Here is a 12,500-nt window from a genome sequence, read left to right on the forward strand (position 1 = left end):
TTGACATAAGTCTTTTTATAGTTTATATATGACATATCTGTTTTGAGGTTGTTAATGTTTGTAGAATGATTTATAGCTAATTTGTTTTCATCATTTATTTATTTCCTTGTTTCCCTTCCTCACTATTTTTCCCTATTGGAGCCCTTGGGCTTATAGCATCTTGCTTTTCCTACTAGGGTTGTAGCTTGGCTAGTAATAATAATAATAATAATAATAATAATAATAATAATAATAATAATAATAATAATAATAATTTAGAGACGGCGTGTTACTTAAACAGCATTGTGGGACGCGTATATAATCAGGGGTAGATCTCTATTGATTACACGAGGACGTGAATAGATTCAAGATCTTTGTTTTACTAAGAAAATGAGCAATAAATAAATATTGAAATGTTTACTTCACTTCAAAGGTATCACACACTTGCTGATATATTTACTTTACTAAGAAATGGGCTGTAAACATTTAGTGATAGGGACGAAAAAAGGCACATTCAGTCAAATAAAATATGAATAATTTTCAACCATTTCCCAAGAAAAAACTCTTTACAGGCATATAAACAAATGGGTTCCTACTGGAAACGGCGTTAAATTTCATGAAAAATGCTGTAGAGAGAAAATATATCCAAAATGACACACTGGCTGCAGACTTCCAGGACCGCATACAATACCAAACTACCTATCATAAGTCCACTCAGCTGTGAATGGCACCAACATCTACTGATATCAATGAATAAGGCATTAGCACTAGTAACCTCATCCCTCACAAGGGAAAAAGGCGTGTATATATATATATATATATATGTGTGTGTGTGTGTGTGTGTGTGTATATATATATATACATAAATATATATTTGTATATACATATAAATATATATATGTATATATATATATATATATAAATACATATATATGTATATATATATATATATATATACCGTATGTATATATATATATATATATATACTGTATAGAGAGAGAGAGAGAGAGAGAGAGAGAGAATGACAGGAGTTGCATTGTCTTTACAGTGAATGTACTTTATTTTATTTTAGGGTTGTGGTGGCCTATGTGGTAACGTCCTGGACTGGTGATCGCCAGACTTGGGTTCGAGTCCCGCTCAAACTCGTTAGTTCCTTTGGTCGCTGAAACTTCACCATCCTCGTGAGCTAAGGATGGGGGTTTTGGGGGAGGCTATAGGTCTATGTGATGAGTTATCAGCAGCCATTGCCAGACCCTCCTTGGTCCTATCTTGGGTGTAGATGGGGCTTGGGCGCTGCTCATGTGTATATATGGTAAATCTATAGGGTATTGTCCTTTATAGGGCAATGTCACTGTCCCTTGCCTCAGCCATTCATGAGTGGTTCTTTAAACTTTTAAATAATGATGGTAATGATAAAACAATACAAATGATATCAATATAAAATCGGCAAAATATTATCAATTCATTACTACAATTGTCTTTGCTTTCTTATCACTTAATATCCAATTCTATATAAAATTATCTGTTATGTTCAGGCGCCCATGAAATTTCGATTCGGAAAGTGGCCTCCCCTTCAACTACAGTAGTCAACACGTTTTGCATCCTCCCATCGACTATTAATTATTAAAAAAAAAAAATACTTTTCCACAATTCAAATGGTAATTTCATCGTAAAACCATCACTAAAGAAACATGACCAAAAATATGAAACTATTTAAACCAATGGCGTCATAACGTTAAGTAGATGAAAAATAATTCATTGCCTATTTTGATGTCCAAAGCTCCTATCACAAGAAGTTTTGCAAGTGTTCCGCCAACTATAAACTTCGCAGTACTCCTCCACTCACATCCGGGTATGCACTGAATGTATGAAAATCAAAAACCTCATAAACGTCCTCTTTACGACTTCCAGGGCTCAGCCAAAACACGTTTTTATTCACTGTCAAATAACGCCAGCTTAGCGAAAGATCTCCTAAACCCACCACCGCTGCTGGTTTTGTTGTTGTGCGAAGACAACACAGTTGGAGGACGCTAATAAAAAAAAATATTACGTTGGAAAATGTGATAAAAATAATGGAGGTTTGATATGTAAATAAGGACGAGGGAGTACTAGATCTGCAGTACTCACAGGATTTATGGTTGTGGTAATGTTTTCACTGATGGCGATTTGGGTAATTAAGTACAGACAAGATAAAATGCCAAGGAAGTAAGAGGGGAAGAAGGGAGGAAAAGGGGCATGGAAAAACCGACGGAAGGAATGAGGGGAACGACTCGGAACTAATTCAGATTAGAGGCAGATTTGGAAGGAGTTAATGGACATATCTCCGGGACGGGAAATGAAATACAACAGAATATTATCATACTGCCCTACAACATAATTTGCCTTCTCTGAGATTAGGTCTGACTGATGAGTCTAAACTTATGCAAAATAGCAAAATGTTATGTTTTTAAGTGATATTCACTAAACGAGATTTACCTATCTTAGGATAAATTAAACATAGTTGTTGCAATATGCAGAAAGTCTTATTCAAGAAATGTAAGGGATTATATATATAAATTTTCCGGCTCAAAAGAGATTTAGAAAGAGCTTTTAAATAAATAAAATAATTCTACGTTCACCCCGCATACACAAACCTAGGAGAATTCTACGTTTACCCAATATATACAAACCTACAAGAATTCTACGTTCACCCATATAAACAAACCTATAAGAATTCTATGCTTACTCAATATATACAAACCTATAAGAATTCTACGTTCACCCAATATATACAAAACAATAAGAATTCTACGTTCACCCATATAAACAAACCAATAAGAATTCCACGTTCACCCATATATACAAACCTATAAGAATTCTACGTTCACCCAATCAATATATACAAACCTATAAAAATTCCACGTTCACCCATATAAACAATTCTATAAGAATTCTACGTTTACCCAATATATACAAACCTATAAGAATACTACGTTCACCCAATATATACAAACCTATAAGAATTCTACGTTCACCCAATATATACAAACCTATAAGAATTCTATGTTCACCCATATAAACACTTATAAGAATTCTACGTTTAACCAATATATACAAACCTATAAGAATACTACGTTCACCCAATATATACGAACCTATAAGAATACTACGTCATCCAATATATACAAACCTATAAGAATTCTACATTCACCCAATATATACAAACCAACAGGAGACGCGTGAATATAAAAATAACTCACAAAAGCTAGCGAGTCTGACTGAAACGTTCTTCTACGTGTGTTATTCCAGAATACGTGCGCAAGTAAACTCATCAGCTGTCTAAACAACCGGAAGTTTCGGAGGGACACCCACCAAAGTTGTGTACAAAGTTTGCCAATAGAGATAGTATCCGTTGTGGCGAATCTGGATGTTTATGAAAGCGTTTCTTTTAAATGTCTTGTTCTGCTGGCCAAAAGCCAGAAGGGTTTGACGTGCAGTGTTTCTTTGTTCCATGCGTCAGAAGGTAGTGCTTTAGTTTCTGATTGTATATTTGCTTGTCTGTTTGTTTACCATGTTTGAGCAAGAAATGTGTGTATTGCTACGTTTATTTGTCATAGCTGTTCCTCGACCAAGACCAACGTTTCTGTTTCGATTTGTTTATTTGTTTGAACAACAACACAAAATCAAAAAGATGCGTGGATTGTTGCACTCATTTACCCTAAGTGGGAAATGTCACATGCAAAAAAAAAGAGTACATTTTAGAGGAGATAGAAATGCCACTTTTCTGGGAGGAACGATTAATTGCTCAGACTAAGCAGGAGTCAGAAAGCTTTTATTGTTAGAGAGGAAATTCACAAGTACCAAACCTATCCAGGCGTTATTATTATTATTATTATTATTATTATTATTATTATTATTACTTGCTAAGCTACAAACCTAGTTGGAAAAGCAGAATGATATAAGCTCAGGGGCTCCAAAAGGGAAAATAAATATCTCCTCTATAAAATATGAAAACTTTCATAAAACAAGAGGAAGCAAGACAGAGCAGCGTGCCCAAGTGTACCCTCAAGCAAGAGAACTCTACCCCAAGACTAGAGAACAATGGTTTGATTTTGTAGTGTCCTTCTTCTAGAAGAGCCGCTTACCATAGCTAAAAATTTTCTTCTACCCTAACAAGAGGAAAGTGGCCACTGAACAATTACAGTGCAGTAACCCCTTGAATGAAAAAGAATTGCTAATGTTTTATGACTTCGTTAGTCACTACATTGACTTTCATCACCATTATCTATTTAGTAGATCATCCAGATAGACGATTATATCACAACTCTACACCATTGTGGATAATATTTTTCTGTATTTTTCAGTGCTAAAATCCAGCTACCTTTTCACGTAGCACTGAACAAGTATATATTACTTAATTATAAAATCATGACCTTAAAAAACTTTAATCTTTTCCAAAAATTGATCATAAACGAAGATTAGACTACTATTTTCATTAAATATACACGATTTTGATTTTTTTTTTAAATCCCAACTTCAATACGGTTATATATAACGAGTTAAATCTTGGGAATCCTGCCACCACTTTTAATCATTCAGACGAGTAACGGGCCTCACCAAATGTGGAATTAATGTTTTAACCTGAAAGATGAAAAAAAATATCACCAATTTTCACAGCCTGAATGACACGTGCTGCTCATTTTCGACCCATATAAAAATTGACTGAGTTTTTAAACCATTCTCTCTCTCTCTCTCTCTCTCTCTCTCTCTCTCTCTCTCTATATATATATATATATCTTTCTATGTATATATAAATATATATATATATATATATTATCTCTCTCTCTCTCTCTCTCTCTCTCTCTCTCTCGTTCCCAGCAAAATTTGGGGGGAAGACCGCCCCTGATTCATCATATTAAATCATAATCAGCGACGGTAATGGATCGCCTAATCGGTCATTAATATCATGTTCATCGTCAGCAACTCCAGCAGGATTAATTACGTCTATTCAGTCGAATCCTTGAAGATGGACCATTATTATTCGTAACGATGATTTTCCTCTCCATTTCTATCGAAACGGACCAATAAATATATACCATAAAAGGATCTATATCTCAAAGGGAATTAAGAGAAAGAGAGAGAGAGATTCCCTTTCCAATGTTATTCCTTAGGCACACACAAACACACACACACACACAAAACACACACACACACACACATATATATATATATATATATACATAAATACATATATTCCCGGTCTCACTCACCTTGTTGAGAGGGGGTATCCCGAGCCGAAAGGAGGGACTGAGAATAGTTGAATCTTTGTGTGCTTGCTTATCTATCAATATATTTAGCCGTCATTTTTGACGGGTTGAGTACACTAATATACATACTGTGTATATGTTTATTTATATACTGTATATAAAACATATATACAGTGTATATATATATATATATATATATACACATATATACTGTATATAAAACATATATACAGTGTATGTATCTCTCTCTCTCTCTCTCTCTCTCTCTCTCTCTCTCTATATATATATATATATATATATATACATACATACTTACGAAATGGTACCTGTAGGCCAGTGATTGACGAAGAGGAAAGCGATCAAACTAAAGAGGGAAATCGTTTTGGAGTTCGTTTCTTATAAAAATTAATGCCCTTCCATCCTTATGTATTAAATAGTGATCGCTGTGGTTAGTCAACTATGCTGGATCACAGTTGAAACAAAGAAGAATATAGGGCAAAGCAACTCATAACAGGAAATATTATATAAATACAGAAGGTCAATTTCATTTTCAAACACCATATCTGCGACCACACTAAAGAAAAAGACGTAAGGAATATACAGCAATATATATATATATATATATATATATGTACATATGTTTCTCGACATGCAGGGCCCCGGATATCCAATTTTGTAGGACATTACTAAAGAGTCAGTTCGTGAATGTCATTGACCTTGTAGGAATGCGTTCCTAGACCCGTCACTGGAGATGCCTCTATCCCGGGCCACGTTACAACTGAATCTTAACCCATTTTCACTCCTTGGGTCAAAATGACCATACCACTTACTACCACCGTAGTGGCATTCCCCAACAAACACACAGACTTGGTTTATGACATGTCGGTAGCTTTAGAATATATTTTCATCTGCCATTGACCAGCAACTCTTATCCTTAGAGGCTCACAATCCACTACAAGAAGCTCCTCTGACCCATTATACAGTGCAGTCGATCACAAGATATTGACACTTGCTCGGAATATCTATCTATCTAGCTATCTACACACACATACACACACACACACATATATATATATATACATAGTATATATATATATATATATATATACATATATATATATATACACTGTACACACAAAAAATGCAGTCGTTTGTAGGCCACCGCAAGACAAATGCCATAAACATGTTCTTACTGGGATTTGAAGTTTCCATCAACATGCTGTCCAATGTGATTGGTGATGGTGGGAGAATTTCGACTGATTGCTTGCAGCAAACTAACCTAGTATGGGTGGCCCTGACTAGTACAGCTTTGCTGATCATGGCAATACGGAAACTACTCTTTCACCACTTTAAAGTATCCCCACTCATGATCGCATACAGCGAAACAACCTAGTATGGGTGGCTCTCACTAGTGCAGCTTTGCTGATCACGGCATAGGCAAACTCTTTCACCACGTTAAGGTATTTTCACTCAGAAATGGAAATTTTTATATATATACTGTATATATATATACATATATATATCTATATATAAACGCGTATATACAGTATGTATAAGTGTATATATAATATATATATATATATACGCGTATGTATATATATGTATATATATATATATATATGTATATGTGTATATATATAATATATATATATATATATATATATGTATATGTATATATAAGCGTATTCTGTACAGAGGAAGAATTATGATGCTTTTCCAAAGCAGCAGGTTAATAATGAATGTAATACATCAGGGACCAGCACTGCATCCCTCGGCCTCAACCCAGTGCTTTCTGCAAGCGAAGCGTCCCAGGCAAGAGATGATAAAACTGGTAATTCTGTGATATATCGCTGCATCAATGCAAATTTATTCATGTAGTCTGGGACGGCGTGGCTCATGCTGTTTGTGGATAAACCGCCACAATTAATTCTGTGAAAGTCCTTGTTGTCATGTCCCATTCTTCTTCTACTTCCTCCTCTCCACCTTTTCCTCACAATGCCAGAATTGTTTCGTGAATATTTGGTTCCAGGTTTCCCCCTCTCTTTACTCCTTTCCTCTCATCTCCTCTATTTCTTGTTTTCTACTCTTCAAAATAACTATCCACAATAAGCATTATGTGCAGTCACTACCCCGTTCCCCCCCAACCCACCCCCTCTCTCTTTCTCTTCCCCTCTCCCCCCTAGACTTCTCGTTCCCTCTTCTCACAACATGAGGCATAACCATCCACAATATGTAAGTGTAATGACGCCTCTTCACGCCTCATATGCCGATATGACTTGCTATTGCCATCCCTTGAGGGCATTTGGCTTCTCTCTCATATTATTTTTTTATTGTCGCTTTGCATTGCCTTTTTGCCGTCGTCTTTGTGCAGCTTGGCTGCTTCTTCTCTTTATTTCAATGACCATCGGGAATTTATTTGTTTGCACAAGTGTATATTCCTAAAATAGTTTGAGACAATCAAGTTTATAAATGACAGGCGTTTTATATGAAGCGTGTGAATCTTTTAAGGTCGTAAATGTGCTAAGAAGCTTGACTAAAGAACTGATTTTCTGAAATTCCTTTGGAGGATAGATATAAGAAGCTCATTTATAAAAATTACAAAGGTAATCATAATGCCATGGCCATGCACTTTGTCCCCCAATTCTCTTGTTTGAGATAAATTCAATCACAGTTTTCTGTAAGTTTTCTCTTCCTTTTAGTCTAATACAGTTGTTGTTACTGTCATTATCATTCATAAAGTTTTGACATTAATATGGATATCTGCAAGACATTATTATTAACATTGGGCTGAATTATGTTAAGGGACCAGGATGTCTAGTGGTTTATCAAGAGGTTGCCTTTCCTTTTGTTTTTATATGAATTTGTTCTCATTTCCTAAATCATCACAACTGACCTTCTCTTCTGAATACAAACATATTCATATTGTTACTAACATCATTTTGGTATTTCTTCATAATTGGTAATTCTTTGCTACTCTGTTAACTTAGCCTTACTGGAATTTTTTCCTTGTCAGAAAGAACCCAAATATTTTTTTTATTCTTGTCTTCATCGATACATCCCCCCTACATAATAAAAAGCAATTGTCTGGCGATATATCTATCTATCTATTTATTTATCTATCTATCTATCTATCTAACTATCTATATATATAAATATATAAATATAAATATATATATATATATATATATATATATATGTACATATATATATATATATATATGTACATATATATATATATATATATATATACACACCTTTTTCCGGTTACGCCAAGCGGCACTGCCAGACATATAACTATTAGGTCTCTTCCCGCCCCTCAGGTATATAGGAAGTAGCCATACCCTGGTGAGAGGGAGTACCACGGGAGGTACACTCGGAAACCGTATATGTCGTGTTTTAGTTTGGAAATGGGGGTGGGGGAATGGGAAGGGTTTCATTTGTGTGTGCATATCTTTCCAAATATTTAGCCATTAATTTTGACGGGTCACGTACTTTAGTAGGGATGAGTACGCTTAAAAGATCGACATATTTCATGTCAAAATAACAGGCCTCAGACATTGAAAATAATTTAAAATAAGACCAAAAAGAAGGAGTAGTTTATAATTGCAACGTCTAAAATAAAATTAAAAAAGAGAGAGAGAGAGAGAGAGAGAGAGAGAGAGAGAGAGAGAGAGAGAGAGAGGAACACTTCATCTGAGGAGCCCCTTTGTGCTCAGTAGAAGTAATGACGAATTTGATGTTTTCTTTCACTCCAGAATACTTTTGGGCTCCGAAGAATGATGGCAGCTGGGATCAGGACTTGATCTAAAGAGAACCTATTCTGTGGGATTATTTTATTTACTGCACTTATACAAAACGAATTGCTCTAAACTTTAAAGTACAGTAGTGTTATCTCCTTATCTACAGAACACTGAATACAAATCATTAATTTTTCCTGTCACTGGGATATACTTCTTTAAGTTTCTCATTCTATACAGATGTTTTATTTTTAATTTCCTACGAACAGAATTCATTTAAGAATTAATTTGGCCCGAAAGTGCAACATTATTGATTATGAAAATTGTATCTCCCAATTAAAATATAACAAAAATCGATATCTTTCACAATAGAAGGTTATAAAAATTGCAATTACTCTACTGGAAGTACATAAATGTTTATTATTTACTTTAAAGATAAATCCTAATACAAACAAAATTATTTTGAATCTACTCAGTCTGAAATCCATTAGGAGACGAAAATTTCGAGAAAAATACACAAATTACCACCATAAGAATTTATATTTTTAATTCTTTTATTTATCTGGTATGTTTGACTTCGCTATTTACTAAGCATTTTCATGTAAATTTTCCATTTTCCTTCTTTGGCTCATTTATTTGCACCTTTTGGTACAGTGTTTTTTTTTTTTTAAACAAGTAATTCTTTATGCTTGTTCTATATGAAGGCCCATATATTATGAATAATAATAATAATAATAATAATAATAATAATATTAATAATAACAATATTATTATTATTATTATTATTATTACTATCCAAGCTACAACCCTAATTGGAAAAGCAAGATGCTATAAGCCCAGGGGCTCCAATAGGGAAAAATAGCCCAGTGAGGAAAGGAAATAAGGAAATAAATAACTGAAGAGAACAAATTAACAATAAATCATTCTAAAAAAGGTAATGTCAAAAGAGATATATCATATATAAACTATTAACAACGTCAACAACAAATATGTCATATATAAACTATAAAAAGACTCATGTCCGCCTGGTCAACAAAAAAGCATTTGCTCCAACTTTGAACTTTTGAAGTTCTACTGATTCAACAACCCGATTAGGAAGATCATTCCACAACTTGGTAACAGCTGGAATAAAACTTCTAGAGTACTGCGTAGTATTGAGTCTTATGATGGAGAAGGCCTGGCTATTAGAATTAACTGCCTGCCTAGTATTACGAACAGGATAGAATTGTCCAGGGAGAGCTGAATGTAAAGGATGGTCAGAGTTATGAAAAATCTTATGCAACATGCATAATGAACTAATTGATCGACGGTGCCAGAGATTAATATCTAGATCAGGAGTAAGAAATTTAATAGACCGTAAGTTTCTGTCCAACAAATTAAGATGAGAATCAGCAGCTGAAGACCAGACAGGAGAACAATACTCAAAACAAGGTAGGATAAAAGAATTAAAACACTTCTTCAGAATAGATTGATCACCGAATATCTTAAAAGACTTTCTCAATAAGCCAATTTTTTGTGCAATTGAAGAAGACACAGACCTTATATGTTTCTCAAAAGTAAATTTGCTGTCAAGAATCACGCCTAAAATTTTGAAAGAGTCATACAAATTTAAAGAAACATTATCAATACTGAGATCCGGATGTTGAGGAGCCACCGTCCTTGACCTACTTACAATCATACTTTGAGTTTTGTTAGGATTCAACTTCATACCCCATAATTTGCACCATGCACTAATTTTAGCTAAATCTCTATTAAGGGATTCACCAACCCCAGATCTACATTCAGGGGATGGAATTGATGCAAAGAGAGTAGCATCATCTGCATATGCAACAAGCTTATTTTCTAGGCCAAACCACATGTCATGTGTATATAGTATGAAAAGTAATGGGCCAAGAACACTACCCTGTGGAACACCGGATATCACATTCCTATACTCACTATGGTGCCCATCAACAAAAACTCTTTGAGATCTACTACTTAAAAAATCAATAATAATGCTAAGAAACGACCCACCCACTCCCAACTGTTTCAGTTTGAAAACAAGGGCCTCATGATTAACACGGTCAAAGGCAGCACTAAAATCAAGGCCAATCATACGAACTTCCCGACCACAATCAAGGGATTTCTGTACTGCATTGGAGATTGTAAGAAGGGCATCACATGCTCCAAGGCCTTTCCGAAAACCAAATTGCAAACTAGGGAATAGGTGATTACCTTCAGCAAACCTATTAAGACGTTTTGCCAGAAGACGTTCAAAAACTTTAGATAATATGGGAGTTATGGAAATTGGGCGGTAATCAGTGGGACTTGAGCTACCACAAACACATTTACATAGAGGAGTAACATTACCAATTCTCCAACAAGTGCTAAAAGCTCCTCTTCTTGCTAACTTGCGTAAAATAACAGATAACTTTGGAGCTAAGAAATCTGCTGTCTTTATAAAAAACAAAGGAAAAATACCATTAGGGTCTACACCTCCATAAGCATCAAGGTCCATCAATAGATCTTTAATCTCACGAGATCGAAAAGCTAAACTAGTTAGTTTAGCCTCAGGAAAACAGGAATGAGGAAGTTCAAGTTTTTCATTACTCTGTTTACTGTCAAAAACATCAGCCAAAAGGGTTGCCTTTTCCTTTGGACAGTGAGTGACTGAGCCATCTGGTTTAAGTAAAGGAGGAACTGTTGCATCTACACCAAAGAGTGCAGATTTAAGGGTAGACCACCATTTATGTTCCTGAGTTGTACCAGAGAGGGTTTCTTTTATGATTAAATTGTACTCCTTTTCAGTTGAGGCATAAACTCTCTGAGCAAAAGCTCGAAGCTGAGTATAGTTGTTCCAGGTCAAATCTGATCTGTTACCCTTCCAAAGGTGATAGGCCTCCTGCTTCTCCAGATAAGCACGTCTACAATCATCATTGAACCACGGTTTGTCCTTCATTCGGTACCTTAGCACACGAGAAGGGATACGCCTATCAATTATGTTGACTAGATTCTCATTCAAAGGGACAACAGGATCTACACTATTATATAATTGTGACCAATTCAAGCACAAAAGATCATGCAAAATCCCATTCCAGTCTGCTTGGGATTTCATATAAATTTTACAAGAATATGATATATCAGGGACAATAATAATAATAATAATAATAATAATAATAATATTAATAATAACAATAACAATAATAATAATAATAATAATAATAATAATAATAATAATAATAATAATAATAATAATAATAACTGTAATTGGGTAACAAAAATGAAACTAGTTTTCAACTTTCCAAATCTTTCCTAAAGATAAAAAAAATTGAGAGACATTTTTTTGGAGAAATGAATTGTGACCATATATATTGAAAATAACAATTTAAGAGAGAGAGAGAGAGAGAGAGAGAGAGAGAGAGAGAGAGAGAGAGAGAGAGAGAGAGCATAGTCATGAAACCGTGAAACCAATTCTGCGAAATATAGATGAACAGAAACAAAATCAAATTTCAACCGTTTGTACACTCAGCTCAATCCTTGCGCCATATCAAAATCAAAA

At 34.6% G+C, this 12,500-nt stretch overlaps 1 protein-coding gene across 1 annotated transcript in view; it reads right to left on the minus strand.

The window, feature by feature from the left end:
- The window catches only part of LOC137630881 (uncharacterized), a 389,559-nt gene that overhangs the window by 252,400 nt on the left and 124,659 nt on the right, over positions 1-12,500 (minus strand). The window lies entirely within an intron of this gene.

Source organism: Palaemon carinicauda, chromosome 39 (genome assembly GCF_036898095.1).
Source record: "Palaemon carinicauda isolate YSFRI2023 chromosome 39, ASM3689809v2, whole genome shotgun sequence".
NCBI lineage: Eukaryota > Metazoa > Arthropoda > Malacostraca > Decapoda > Palaemonidae > Palaemon > Palaemon carinicauda.